Genomic DNA, 15,639 nt, shown 5'->3' on the forward strand with positions numbered 1-15,639 from the left:
CACACACACACACACACACACACACACACAGAGACACACACACACACACACACACACACAGAGACACACACACACACACACAGACACACACACAGACACACACACACACAGACACACACAGACACACACACACAGACACAGACACACACAGACACACACACAGACACAGACACACAGACACACACACACAGACACACACACAGACACACAGACAGACACACACACACGCACAGACAGACACACACACACAGACACACACAGACACACACACACACACAGACACACACACACACACACACAGACACACACACACACACACACACAGAGACACACAGATACACAGACACACAGATACACACACACATACACACACAGACACACACACACAGATACACACACAGACACACACACACAACACAGACACACACACACAGACACACACACACACAGACACACACACACACAGACACACACACACACAGACACACAGACACACACAACACACAGACACACACACAGACACACACACACACAGACACACAGATACACAGACACACACACACAGACACACAGATACACACACACACAGACACACAGATACACACACAGACACACAGATACACACAGACACACAGATACACACAGACACAGACACACACACACAAACACAGATACACACAGACACAGACACACACAGACACAGACATACACAGAGACACACACACAGACACACAGATACACACAGACACACACAGAGACACACAGAGAGAGAGATACACACAGACACACAGATACACACAGACACACACACAGATACACACAGACACAGACACACAGACACACAGACACACAGACACACAGATACATACACACACACACACACACACACTCAGAGAAAACCCACTGAACGAAATGGGAATTCCTGAGTCCATACCGATCCAGGTCAGTGCCTTATCACAAAGGGTACAATGCAGTTGGAGCGTCACCATCTTGCGCAGAGGAAGCTATGGTGAGCGATGAGATTGCATATTTGCTTCACAGTCTTTTGGTTTGTTTTTCAAAATGGAGTTTCTCTGTGTAGTCCTGGCTGTCATGAAACTTGATCTGTAGACCAGGCTGGCCTTGAACTCATAGAGATCTGCCTGCCTCTACCTCCCCAGTGCTGGCGTTAAAGGTCTGCACCACCACCACCCAGCTTGAGGGTCTCTTTTTCTGGGCCATTTCCCTACACTCTGACTTCAAGACCTATGGCCAAATCACACAGAAGTAGTGGAAGAAGGGAAATTGTGTTTCTTTCCTTAAATAGAACTGTGACCCAGCAGAGAGCATATTACCAGAAGCATAGTTAAAGCAGGAGGAGGAGGGGAGGGAAGTGGTGAGAGACGGTTGCCAGGCATTTCAAACTGCCAGGCTAGAAACCAGGAACTGACAGACGCTGAGGATCCTACATTCCTGACTGAGTCTCCTTTGCTACAAAGACAATCTCCCTTCACTGGCATCAAGTGCTCCCAACACCCTCCTCCCTTCACTGGCATCAAGTGCTCCCAACACCCTCCTCCCTTCACTGGCATCCTGTGCTCCCGACACCCTCCTCCCTTCACTGGCATCAAGTGCTCCCAACACCCTCCTCCCTTCACTGGCATCAAGTGCTCCCAAACCCTCCTCCCTTCACTGGCATCCTGTACTCCCAACACCCTCCTCCCTTCACTGGCATCAAGTGCTCCCAACACCCTCCTCCCTTCACTGGCATCCTGTGCTCCCAACACCCTCCTCCCTTCACTGGCATCCTGTGCTCCCAACACCATCCTCCCTTCACAGGCATTGAGTGCTCCCAACATTGTCAGTGTTGGTTTCACAGAACCCAGCCTGCAATATCAGGACATCTAGCCATGAGAATGAGGAGGAGCAAGGACTGAAATCCAGGTCCTACTCCTTAAGTCAGGTAAGCAGTCCTTGGACTGCTAACTCGGTACCGCTTTGTGGTCTTTGCCGATGTCTAATGTCTATATGAGCGGCAGCCCCTGACTGGGAGGTCCCAGCCTGATTTGCTACCTCTGTGCTCCTCTGTCACCCCACATTGCTCATCGTCTGTCTCCTTAAGCAAGTCCCTCCCCTTTGAATATACTGTTCTACTAAGTCCTAGAAATGGCTTCCTATTACGTGAAGAGCCCCAGGGCAGATAGACCAGAGGGTGCCTAAGATGGGCAGGTACTAGGCTCTTCTGCAGATGGGTGTACCAGTGTCCAGCCACGGTAGGTTCTTGTCCAGTACCACGCAGTGAGTTAGTCACAGAACTAGGTGCTGAGCCGACTACCAGAAGACCCTTCAGCTAGCCTGTGGTGACAGCATCCTGCTTCCCTCCCGACACTGACAGAGGCAGCCCTCTCTTCTGGCTCTCCTCCACAGTTCCCCAGCCTCTCTTCCTTTACCTCCTCATTTTCCTTCTTCCTCTGAATCCCAGACATCTTGACAATCACTTCATCACTGTTCCGCGCTGTCTTTTCTGCCTCTGGGACTTAATCTTGGCTGTTGGCCCCATTATATAATTATTATTATCTACGGGGCTCCTCGGGATCTTCCAGTGTCAGGTCTGATGAACTAAGGCTTCATCTTGAAGCATTAGCTTCCAGAGGACAAGAATCTATGCTAGTGCCAACCAAGGGGCTGTCATCCTGCAACAGTATGCAATTATTATGCTCCTACTGTATTCTAGAGTTGTGTGTTTTACATTCACTGCCTTGGATTCTCACAAAAGTGGTCAGGGTGGAACCTGCCGCAGGGAAGGGGTGGGTTTCAAAAGGAAGAACTGATGTGACCACAGCTGGGATTAAAAAGTGAAGGGGCTGAGCCTGGTGCCCCAAGGCTTACGACTCAGACTTCCACCTCTGCCTTGGCTCTCCAGACACCACACAGACTTAAGGACTCACAGTGCCACAGCTATTGTAGGCACCCCAAAAGTCACCTCAGAAAGCCATTTAGAGCATCAAGTATTGATGAATTGTTGAGAAGATTTTAAAGATATTATCTTATGTCCAGGAGCCCTGTAACTAGCAATCTGTATGGCAGAAGATCACAGTTAACTACAGCAATATTCATAACATTTATCACAGAGGAAAAAGCTTAAAGTAACCTAAATGTCCAAACCCAACTAAATATGGCATCACTCTATTGAAAATACATCACAGCCAGGGACAAGATTTACAGAGTTTTATAACTCTGACAGTGCAGATGTTTATGACATCCCACCAAATAAAAACAGCAGCTTAGAGAGTGATATATGTGGACCAGTCTCAGCCATAAAAACACAGTCTGTAATTAAAAATAAAAGGAAAGCATGTCTTCAGTAAGTCTGCTTCTCTGGGGCTTCCCCAGCTCAGTGAGCATAGCCAAAGCCATTTTCACCCCGATGGTGTCTTTTTGTGCTGCCTCCCTGGTCACTGGAACAACTGGGACTCAGTCCTCTCTGGGCAGCGTCAGACATGTGGGTACTCAATCCTTTTCTGTGGAATAAATGAAAAAAAAAATGAATGAAAAGGGTCAGGGAATGTGGTTCAGGCCCTAAGCCACTAATTTTCCTGGAACCAGGACATCCTTCAAATCTTTTAAAAAGTTTTACTACCATCTGGCAGTTTGACTTTTTTTTTTTTTTTTTTTTTTTTTTTAAGACAAGATCTTTCTACAGGGTCTCTCCAGGCTGTCCTAGAACTCACTGTGTGATTTTTACAATTTATGTATTTATTTTATGTATACTAGTACATTGTAGCTGTCTTCAGACACACCAGAAGAGGGCATTGGACCACATTACAGATGGTTGTGAGCCACTGTATGGTTGTTGGGATTGAACTCAGGACCTTCGGAAGAGCAGACACTACTCTTAATGACTGAGCCATCTCTCCAGCCCCAGTGATTTTTTTTTTTTTTAAAGACAGAGTGCTCCCATATAATCCAGGCTAGCACTAGAATCAACAACCCTCCTGCCTTAGCCTCCCAAATTCTAAGAATGCAGGCACTTACTACCATTCACGTTAATAGTGCCATGGATTGGACCCACAGCTTTGTGCTAGCTAGCATGGCGATGCTCCATCCCCAGAACGTGCTTTACTGATAAGATAAACTTTTAAACTTACCACTTCCAGTTTTGTTTTGTTTTTAACCTGTTCTCCTCACAACCCACCCTCCTTCCTCTCCTGAAGCCTTTAGCAGCCTTGCCTCCTGGGACACAGCTGTTCCCTGCCTCTGAGCAGTCACGTTGTCTTGGAGAGGCAACGCCATCACTTTGTGCAGAGACATGGTGATGGACTCAGTCATGGACCCTTGGTGAACATCCCTTCCTCTGACCCTCACAGCAAAGAAGAAGCATCAGCCATGGTCTTCCACCAACAGTTGCACAGACAAAGCTCTGGGCTTGGGATTCGCTCAAACCCTCGTAGGCAGTGGAGTTGCAGAGCTAGGGTTCAAACCTCGGTTTCCAAAACGCATGTTTGTCTTTAGAAGAACAGCAGAAACGACACTGGATAAGTCTCTTCTTCTGGTCAGGTTTTGTCTCCTCTCTGGGAAATGAGGCTCAGTGCATCCCGCTGTCCCCTTCCTCAGAGAGTCGGTGACAATAACAACATCCCCGTGTTGTTATTCACAGCCCCTTTCCCCACTGAAGCAGCATGGAATCTTGGAGGGGAATAGAGGATTGTAAGTCACCCATGTGAGGCCACATCCAGTTAACTCCTCACGTGGGGCCATGGGCTAGAGAAAAGCCGCCACCCCTCAACACTGGCAGAGATCCTGGGTCTTTTCACCCAGTCTTACACAGATACAAGTGTATGGGTAGCCAGTTCGTACCCCTCCCCATATGCTGCCTTAACCACTGGCCTGGGATCTGAGGATTACAGGCAGGCCTCACACTGGCTTTGGTCAGCAATTATAACCAAGAAGATCTAAGAAATACAATGGATATGCCCTCCCCACCGCAGCCCCAGTGCACACTCTGCCTAAAGAAACCACCATAATAACAGCTTTGACCAGCGCAGTCTCCCATCAATCCCAGGAAGGTAGTCTGGGGGCCTGTGGCTCACAGAGAGTCTTTCTTCAACTACCCAGCAGTTAAGTGTTGAGCCTGGACTGTCTTCCCAGGCCTGTATTTACTGCCTCCCCTCTGGACTGTGTTTGTCCACAGTTGCTTGCTGTTGCACGTTCACTGACCCTGCTCCCAGAGGCAGGGCACTGTGGGTCTGTAGAAGGAGCAAGATACAGTCTTTGCTCTTGGAGAGTTTATAGTTCAGTAGGGCAGAGGAGAAGAATGAGGTCCCAGACAGGGCTTAATAACAGAGGGTAAGGAAGTTGTCACTACAGGAACTGATGTGTCAGAGGGTGTCTGCAGCATCTGCTGTTGAGTGAAAGGCTGGCTGACCAACTGAAAGAGGGAGCTGTTAGGAACCAGAAGAGGACAGGAGTGATTAGAAGAGCCAGGCCTTGAGACAGGGGTCCAGAGGGCAAAGAAAATCCTCCTTCAAGCAGGGAGGTAGTGGCCCACGCCTTTAATCCCAGCACTTGGGAGGCAGAGGCAGGTGGATCTCTGAGTTCAAGGCCAGCCTGGTCTACAGAGTGAGTTCCAGGACAGCCAGGGACACACAGAGAAATCCACACAAAGAAACTGGGAAAAGGCCTAGATTTCTGACTCTAGGAGAAAGATGGGTACTGAACAAGGCTGGAACCAGCCAAGCTATAACACCACGGGCGGGCTGGTTGTCCAGGGTTACAGTCAGGCAGAGCCAACATCCCGACTTTTTTTTTCCTCTGCTTTTACTGTGTGTTCTTCATGTCTCTGTCTACTGGGAGATGATGACCTTGGTTCAAGCACCGGCCTTGAGGTGTTAGAACAGCGACCCCTGGAGGTCAATGGGACGCACCGGTGGAAATCCCCACAAGCGCCTCAGAAACCCTGCGGGCTCAAGAGCCTGGGCTCCGGAAGCAACTATTCTTTGTTTGGTGTAAGACTCTAGAGCTTCCAGAAGCTTGTGGCGGCTTCTGCTCACTAATGAAGCTGCCCCTGTTCAGACACTTAAATGATAGGAACAGATGAGAAGACTGGAGGTGCCATATGATGCCGGTATGCCCTCATCCTCGTCTTCCACCTGCCCCTTTTCAGCCCTCAGCACCCTGATCCTGAGCTGTGCACCCCAGGGCAAGCTCAGTATCTGGTACTTTCAAGCAAATCCTCTGGAGTCAACTGGACTCCAGGGTGACTTCTTCCAGAGCAGAGGAACTGGTCTCCCTTCCCAGCAGCTCTGGCCTTTCTACTCAAATCCCATTGAGTTCAGGCTAGAGGTACAAGAAGATGGGGAGGCCTCGTGGCTCTCCAAACTTTCAGAATTATTATTATTGTTTGTTTCAGAATTATTATTCAGGTGCAGAGAGGGTTTTTGGCGTCTGCCGTGCTAACACCTTTCCAGACTAAAGGCTTTTTAATGAGCCCCATGATTCAGGTATCCTGTGGTGGGGAATGAGAAGCAACGGGAGTCCCTCAGCCTGCGAGTGAATGAGACGTGGATCCGAAGGGAGGAGACTAGATGAGATCGTGACACACATCACCGCCATACACTAAGAATACATCCAGAGACAAGCTTATGCTCGGCATCGTGTTATTATCTCATGTGTTAATAAAATTGCTATGTGGCTTCCTCACACCTAAGGTTAGATTCAAAATACTTTGTTCATTTATAACATATTTTTACCTGCAGTCTGGACATGAACTTCATAGACCAACATATGTGTCCTTTGATTGGCAAGTTTTAAAGACTCATATACATTTAGGATATTTTAGTGGTAATAAAAGACTTATTTTTATTTTATGTCTAGGAGTGTTTTGCCTGTGTGTATCTATGTGCAGTGACCGAGGAGGCAGGAAGAGGGTTCCAGACCCCTGGAAGTGGGCTAACAGACAGTTGTAAGCAACCCTGTGGTGCTAGGAATTGAAGTCGAGGCGTCTGGAAGAGCAGCCAGTGTTCTTAACCTCTGAGCCATCTCTTCAGCCCAGTATTAACACTTTCTAATTTACTTTAAGTTTTTATTTACATGAAACATGTCTTGGTTCCAATGTCAAATATACAAAACTATACGTATTCAAACTTAGTCCAGCTAAATTTGTCTTATATTTTTGGTCATGAGCCTAGCCGTTACTATCTCTCCAGCTGAGCCATCTCTTCAGCCCTCAGTTTCTTTTTCATCTTTTCCACTTCTCTCCCTCCCCTTCTTTCTACCGTAGTGGCATCTTGCTGGCTTATCCTTCCACTCCTGTCTGTTTTCAATATAAACATTTACAAGTCTGCCTTTTAAAAGTATTCAGACACACTTTTCCTTTTGTAAGAATTTGTCATATATAAAGACAGATTTGACTTTTTTTTTTTTTTTTTTAGTGCTGTTTAGTACTTTTTCTGCATGAGTTTGTCTGTTTGTTTGATTAACCCATCGATTGACCTTTCGGCAGACAGATAAGCTGGGTCTCTATCTGGACTCCATCCTTAGCATGATCTGGAGCTATGGAGATGTTCTATTCCGGCCGGAGGGAGTCTCCTCTGTGGCACACGGTTGTTTAGGATTTACATCCAAATAGGTTCAGACTGAAATACAATATGCAATTAATTGCAGGGCCTTTTGTAGTGGGAAACAGGCAACTCTCCACAGCTTCATTCTCTTTATTTTCCTCTCAAAGGGGAAAGAAACATTCTCTACTTAGAGTGGTCACAGGGGCAGGAGAGAGACTGTACGATCCCACCGGCTCCAGTAGTTTAAGAATTCTATGACCAAAACCTTGCTTCTGTTGGGATTTTAAAAAGCTGAGAGCCTGCAAGTTCTGAGCAGGGAAGGGAGGACCCTGGTTGGACGGCTGTTATGACAGCCCACAGTCATCTCAAATTCGCCTCCTTGAGAGTTGGGGCAGTTCTCATGTTCACTCTTAGATTCCACCAGGAAGCTCACAGAACCTTCAAGGGGGTTTTTCATGGCCTGGCCAAAACAACTCCACCTGTTGGCAAGGCTCTGGGTACGTTTACCCCTGCTTCCATCTGCACCAAAGCTGGGCACACCAAAGCTTTACGCTCACCCTTTGCCATCTCTTGCTGTTGTACCTTGGCTGGGTGCCATCACCCAAGAGGGGGCTGGGCAGCATGGGGTTTCGTACAGACTTAGATTTGTCCTGCTTCCCTTGAGCACTGGCATCTTGGCGATACCACACCTAAAGAAGCTTATGGGCACCTCAGGAGAAGGCTGAGAAAATGGGATAAGAGAGCTTAATTTTTGTAAAACCATCAGAGAAATGAAGAGTTGGAGGGGCTAGCATTGGAAGGGACCATGTTTGCCACCTCAGAGATTCTACAGGGATGTCCTGGGGATGAGGTCAGGTTTAAGGTTAGAGCCATGATCCCTCTCCTTGCTGTTTCTTAAGTTGAGATGCCATGGCATACGATCTCACCTGAAGGAGAGGTTTTCTGCTTTGAAATTGTTCAAGATCTGCAAAACGTTGACCTTAGTACAGTTCCTTACCGAATACAAAAATTGCCTGGGCCAGCAAGAGGGCTCAGCAGGTTAAGGGGCTTGTTGCAAAGCCTGATGAACTAAGTTCAATACCTGAGCCCCACTTGGTATGAAAGAGAGACTCAGCAAACTGTCCTTTGACTTCCACATGCATGTTATGGCATGTGTGTGTGTCCGCATACACATACATATATACAATAGATGATTGATAGACAGATGATAGAGAGATGACAGATGGATAGGTAGATAGATGATGATGATAGATAATAGATGATTATAGATAGATGAAAGAGATAAATATAGAGATAGATAAATGATAGATTCATAGATGATAGATAGTTGTTGATGGATGTGATTCAAGAGTTTTTTTTTTTTTTTTTTTTTTTAAAGAATGGCTTTTACTGGGCTATTTCTGATATGTGGTCATGGGGACTCAATGGCCCCCAGATGTCACCCACTGCTGGGCATCTCTAATTACCAAGGTACTGATCTTTCTCTGCCTTCTCTCATTCCTGGTTCTCTTCCCATGGGCTGTGAGTATCTGAAGGCAGAAGCAGCTTCTTCCCTCCCTGCACCTCCCTGTCTCCACGTTACTATCCTGGGTCCTGCCTCTGCTCCCTTGGTATTTAACACCCCATTACCTGCCCTAAAGAGATTCCCTTCCTCAGAAGTAAAAATGTTTTATGACCATCACCTCAATTTGCTGTGGGGCCCTTGAACATAGCAGTTGTTTTTCTCTCTTAAGGGTGTTGGGTTTGCTGTAGCTCTGGCCCCTCATTTGTGAGATCTCCCACTTTTAAAGGTATGAAGCTTCAAAGAGGCCCAGGAAAGTATGAAATTTCTTCCCTAGGTCTCTGTAGCTTTCTCCCTGCCTGTCAGAGCTGTTACAGACAGGGTCATAGTAAGTAGCCTTGCCAGGAGACTTCACAGGCAAAGCTTTGGCAAAGAAAGGCTAAAGACAGAACTTCATGTGGGGCCCATCAAAGGAACAACATTGGTTTTCTGGCTTCCATGGCACTCACCCAGATCGCCCAAGACAGGAGGTGGGGCATAAGATGGGGGTGTGTTCAAGAGGTCAGGGGCATTTTATTTTAAAGAGCAAAGGAAACCTTTCCTCTGGGTCTGATTTTGGCCACTAAAGAAAAGGATAGGAAAACAGCTATTTCTTTCAGAAGTGGCAATAATCAGAGACTAGAACAACATAAATTTACATATACATACATATATACATGTATGTATACATATACATATATACATGTATGTATGCATATACATATATACATGTGTGTATGCATATACACATATACATATATGTATATACACATACATGTATACATATACACATATACATATATACACACATATATACATATACATATGTGTGTATACATTTACATATACATACATGTGCCAGATCTTGAATCAATAATATATCATTCTTATCCTCATCCTCAATGGGGCTAGGTATGAGGATACATTTACATTCAGGAGACAGAGTTGGAGGCAGATGGAGCTCTGAGAATCTGAGATCATCGTGGTCTACATAGTAAGACTTTGTCTCAAAACAACAACAATAACAACTATGACCCCCCCCCATAATAAAAAATACAATACCTATATGTGCTGCACAGACCTCCTGACTGTAGACTTAAAAATGTAGAATGACATCTCTCTCTTTCATTTTAGTGCTTGAGATTGAACCCAGACCCCCACATGCTGGGCAAGCGGTCTGCTATTGACCCCTTTCTGGCCCTACAAGATTCTAAGAAACATGGTTCCCTGGAGCTGTGGGATTTGGATTATTTTGGAATGATAATAGCCACTGCTTGTTGTGACAACCCTGAAGCAGGCTAATGAGAAGGAGAACCAGAGGGGAACCAGAGGAGGGAGCTGGGCTGTTCTCAGGGCAGAGGGGTGTTAGAATCTATAAAGTTTTCTTGGCTTTAAAACAATTAACACCACCTAAGTATCAAAGACTAACAAGTAACTGTGAAATTTCCTGGACCCCCGGGGAAAGCAATTTAACATCAAGAGTGGGAGCTGTCGATTGGTGGCCAGTGTATGTAGAAAAGGCAGCTTCATTTTTGGCATCTTAACTCCACTACTGAGTTCATTTCACCTTGCAGCCCCATCAAAAGCTTGCCCTTTTGTTTTTGCTGAATCTGGAAACGCCATTGTCTCAGTTCTGATAGGAGCTGAGAAGGGCTTTAATGAGAACCGCATGTTTAATGTTAACAACCTGTAAGAGAAACAGCTAGAGTGCCCACTGAGGTTTGACCATAGGTGTAGTCAGCGGGTTCCAGAGCTTGCCTTCCTGTTATGTTTTGGCCATCCCTGCTTCATCTTTTTTATTAGCCAGCAAGGTAACTTCTAGTCTAAATATCCTCTCATGAGAAAAACAGTCTACTCTTCTATTGAGCAATAAGCCCAAAGAGCCTGCTAATAAAAATTAAAGTATATTTAAAAATCAATGGTAAGCGTGTGACCCAGTTTGATTCGCAGGGCTTAGCATTTCGATAGTGATGGATAATGGAGAGCTCCTTCCTACTCTTGCTTTGAAGAAGTTAATGCAAAAGTTTTCTTCTTGATGATTAAAGTCTTTTTAGTCCTAGTGATGACTCTGCAGCTCAAATGTCCTCCTCACCCTCTGTTTCTACTACAGTCACTCTTCTCATGTGCCTTAGGGTTTCATTGCTGTAAAGAGATACCATGACCAAGACAACTCTTATAAAGGAAAACATTTAATTGGGGCTGGCTTACAGTTTCAGAGGTTTAGCCCATTATCATCATGGTGAGAAACATGGTAGCATCCATGCAGACATGGTTCTGGAGATGGAGCTGAGAGTTCTACAGAAGACTGAATCTCTCAGGTAGTTAGAAGGAGGGTCTCAAAGCCCACTTCCACAGTGATACACTTCCTCCAAGAAGGCCACACCTACTCCAACAAGGACACACACCTCTTAATAGTGCCACTGCCTGGGCCAAGCTTATTCACACTACCACGGAAGGGAAGGACTTATATCAGTTTACAACCCTCAGGTCACATGTTTTCACTGTGGGAATTCAGGGCAGTAACTTGAGGCAGGAGTCGATGCAGAAGCCATGGAGGAGTGCTGTTCCTTTGGTTGCTTCTTATGGCTTGCTCAGCCTGCTTTCTTACAGTATCCAGGACCACAAGCCCAAGGGCAACCAGAAGGAGACTGTCTTCTGCAGGAAGCCAAGAGACTGGAGTTCCACAGTGAGTGGAGCTTAGGCCTAGGCGACCTCAAAGTCCCCCCTCACAGTGGCATAATCCCTCTAAAGAGGCCACACCTACTCCAACAAGACCACACTTCCTAACAGTGGCACTCCCTGTGGGCCAAGCATGCACACACATGAGTCAATGGGGACCAAACCTTATTCAAACCACCACACCAAGTATGTTGTGAGCTTTCCCTGTGGATGGTAAGCAAATGTCTACTTGCCTCTGATAACCAAGGACAGACCAAAGTACAATTCCACCCAAGCCTAGGAGGGTGAACTAATGAGTTTACTGAGTTTTCTTACAGCGCAGGGGTATATTAGTCAGGGTTCTCTAGAGTAACAGAACTTATAGAACGAATCTCTCTATACATGTATGTATATAGAAGGAATTTATTAGAATGACTTATAGGCTGCAACTCCCTTCCTTCCTTCCTTCCTTCCTTCCTTCCTTCCTTCCTTCCTTCCTTCTTCCCTTCTTTCCTCTCTTCCTTCAAACTTGTTTTGGGGACATTTGGACATTTATTATCTTTCAGTCATACATGCTTAAGAACCATATCCTCCTGGGTATTCATCTTACATCCCAGTGAAGGAAAAATGGACAGCAGGACATATACTGTACATTCTGGGAGACCAAATCAGGAACACTATACTGTGTAGGTTAAGGTCTCTGTTTGTAGTTAAAATATGCTTCTGCTTGTCCTGTGTTAAGTCCATGCAAGTTAAGGTTTCTATTTGTAATTAAGGAGAAGTTCCTGTTTCTCAGATCTGATGTAAACTGCTTGCAACCCCGTTCATACAATGTATATGCTTACCCATGATCCTTCTCTTTCACTGTTATCTTTCTAACAATGTATAACAGATCTCTCACCCCTGTGAACACCTTGTCTCTCCCATAAAAAGGGACTTCAAGAGGCCAGCAGAGGCTCAAATCTCAACTTAAGACAACAGGCTGGCCAGACTCAGGTGCCTTCTGCCATACAGCTTGCTTTAATTGGACAACTATGGATTTGATCTTTTCTCCTCTCTATTCTCAGGTTGAACAGTATGTGGCATATGTTGTGAGTGACGGGCCAGATGGGGTTAAGGAGCTATTGCCTTTACCTCAGGTGTAGATTAAACGAATGTCTATGTTGAGAACAGTGCCTGGCTGATACAGTAGCTGTTATTATTAGTATCGAATTCACTCTTTTCTAGGATAAAAATAGTGGATACCGAGTGGGAAGGGATGGATGTCGCGTGTCCTATTTAGGGTCCTACTGCTGTGAGGAAGCATCCTAGCCAAAAGCAAGTTGGGCAGAGAAAGGTTTATATGGCTTCCACGTCCACATTAGGCCATTGCTGAAGGACGCTAGTTCAGGAACTCAAACAGGAGCAGGAGACAGGAGCTGAAGCAGAGGCATGTGTGTGTCAGCCTGACACAAGCTAGAGTCATCAGAGAGGAAGGAATCTTAGTTGAGGAAATAATGCCTCCATGAGACCCAGCTGGAAGGCATTTTCTCTCTCTCTCTCTTTTTTTTTTAATTAATTAATTATTTATTTATTATATGTAAGTACACTGTCGCTGTCTTCAGACACCCCATAAGAGGGCATCAGATCTCATTACAGATGGTTGTGAGCCACCGTATGGTTGCTGGGATTTGAACTCATGACCTCCGGAAGAGCAGTCAGTGCTCTTAACCACTGAGCCATCTCACCAGCCCGGAAGGCATTTTCTCAACTAGTGGTCAATGGGGAAGACCCAGGCCATTGTGGGTGGTGCCACGCCTGGACTGGTGGTTCTTGGTTCTATTAGAAAGCAGGCTGAACACAGGAAACTGTAGTATTAATTATTGAAATAAATCCCAATGGCTCTTTCCCATTACCACCCCAATGTTCTGCATTTCCGAAAGACACACACACAGCCTTAATTTTTTGATATGCCTAAAACAGTTCAATGGCTGAGATACTTCCTAACCCTCTGATGATCCTGAGTTTACTACATTCTGTATTCTACCTTGGCTGCTCTGGACCCAGTTGGGCAGCCCTCTTGGGCCATACTCTCCCGGCTCCTCCTTGGTGGCTATGCCTTCCTGTTAGCACCTTCTCAGGTGTGGTGCCTCTCCTCTCCTCCTTCTGCTCTATTCTCAGCCCAGGAATCCCAAAAGTCCCACCTCTGTCTGCCCTGTCCAGCCACTGGCTGCCACAAACTTTATTTACGAACCAGAACCAACTGGGGGCAGGTTCCCAGAAGCTACAAACCCGCAGACATTCTAGTGTAGTTTTTCAGGGACTGTAATTAGCATTCGTTAACACAAGCTGCTACAGGAAACCTTTACTTGGAAGGGAGGAAAAGAGTTTCTCTATAGATTCCTGGGGAAGAGAGTCCTTGGCAGTTGGAACAGCTAGTGCAAAGAAATGTCCCGTTGTGTTTGAAGGAACTACACAACGGTATTCTGTGTGGCGGGAAGGAGGGAGGAAACCAGTTAGAGCTAGTCTTGTATCTAATTCAAGGACTTTGGCTTTATGTCAAATGATGAAGAGGAGGCCCCGAAGAGAAGAGTGGGTAGAGAGTGGAGTGGAGGGCAGGGTGGAAGCAGCCACCTGAATGCAGTCAAGATGTGCTCCAGGTAGTAGCCACGGAATAGGGAACGGTGGCTGGATTGACAATGGAGGAGATTGACAGTAGAGTTAAGATTTCTGATATTTCAACAAATATCTGAGGCAAATCCACTTAAAAAGAAGAAACATCTATTTTGGCTAACAGTTTTGAAAGCTTTCATCCATGATCCATTGACCCAGTTGCTTAGGGTCTGGTGGCATAGTGCATCATGGCAGAAACATGTGGTAGAGGAGGCGTCTCATATCATGATGCCTGGAACTGAGAACAAGGAGATACCCAGCCCGGACATGCTCTTCAAAGAGAAGCCTTTATAGGACTAGATAATAACCACTAGGCCCTACGTCCAAAAGGTCCCAGCAGCTTGCATTAGCGCCATGGGCTGGAGAACCCGTCCTCCGATAGAGGGTCATTTCTGGAACACACATCTAAACCGTAGCACAAGGACTTGAAATGCTTGGTTCACCATGGCTGCCTCAGTGACTCTCAGTCCTTTACAGGAGTGTCTTAGTGAGAGTTTTACTGCTGTGAACAGACATCATGACCAAGGCAACTCTTATAAGGACATTTAATTGGGGCAGGCTCACAGGTTCAGAGGTTCAGTCTAGTATCATCACGGTGAGAGCATGGCAGCATCCAGGCAGGCATGGTGCAGGAGTTGCTGAGAGTTCTATATGTTCATCTGCAGGCCTCCAAGAGAAGACTGACTTCCAGGCAGCTAGGATGAGAGTATTAAGGTTCACACCCATAGTGACACACCCACTGCAACAAGGCTACACCTCCCAATAGTGTTACTCCCTGACCCAAGCATATACAAACCATTGCAAGGAGTATGGCAGGGCTTTCTCGGATGCTCTAGGCAGGGCTGCTGTTTACACAGGTCCACAGCACTCAGATCACAGTGTAGGCCATGGGCTGTGCCAATGCTTCATTCTTGAAGAGTTCAGTAAACAAAGGGCAGGAGGTAAAGAAGGAAAACAAAGGGAAAGAGGGAGAGAGAGAGAGAGAGAGAGAGAGAGAGAGAGAGAGAGAGAGAGAGGGAGGGAGGGAGGGAGAGAGGGAGAGAGGGAGGGAGGGAGGGAGGGAGGGAGGGAGGGAGGGAAGAGGTTTTCTGGATTGTCATACACTCCCTAAAATTACCCCCCACACACATACACACAAAATTGAAACAAACCATTTATATTCATTTAATGCTAGCATTATTCTTTAAAAAGCTACATTTTATAACTCCTCCAGGCCATTTCCCACCCTCTCAGAGTTAAATAGTTAAGCCC

At 46.1% G+C, this 15,639-nt stretch overlaps 1 long non-coding RNA gene across 2 annotated transcripts; it reads right to left on the bottom strand.

Annotated features, from left to right (window-relative positions):
- Nucleotides 1–1,787: 1,787 nt before the first annotated feature.
- Nucleotides 1,788–15,361, bottom strand: LOC143439378 (uncharacterized). Of its 2 annotated transcripts, none has more exons than XR_013107648.1 (3): nucleotides 15,185–15,361; nucleotides 14,953–15,083; nucleotides 1,788–3,500 (listed from the first exon to the last, which is right to left on the bottom strand). It is a non-coding gene; the product is annotated as an uncharacterized LOC143439378 (long non-coding RNA). The 2 variants fall into 2 exon arrangements; XR_013107647.1 differs by having other exon boundaries at nucleotides 14,710–15,083.
- Nucleotides 15,362–15,639: the final 278 nt, after the last annotated feature.

This window comes from Arvicanthis niloticus, chromosome 26, assembly GCF_011762505.2.
Source record: "Arvicanthis niloticus isolate mArvNil1 chromosome 26, mArvNil1.pat.X, whole genome shotgun sequence".
Classification (NCBI taxonomy): domain Eukaryota; kingdom Metazoa; phylum Chordata; class Mammalia; order Rodentia; family Muridae; genus Arvicanthis; species Arvicanthis niloticus.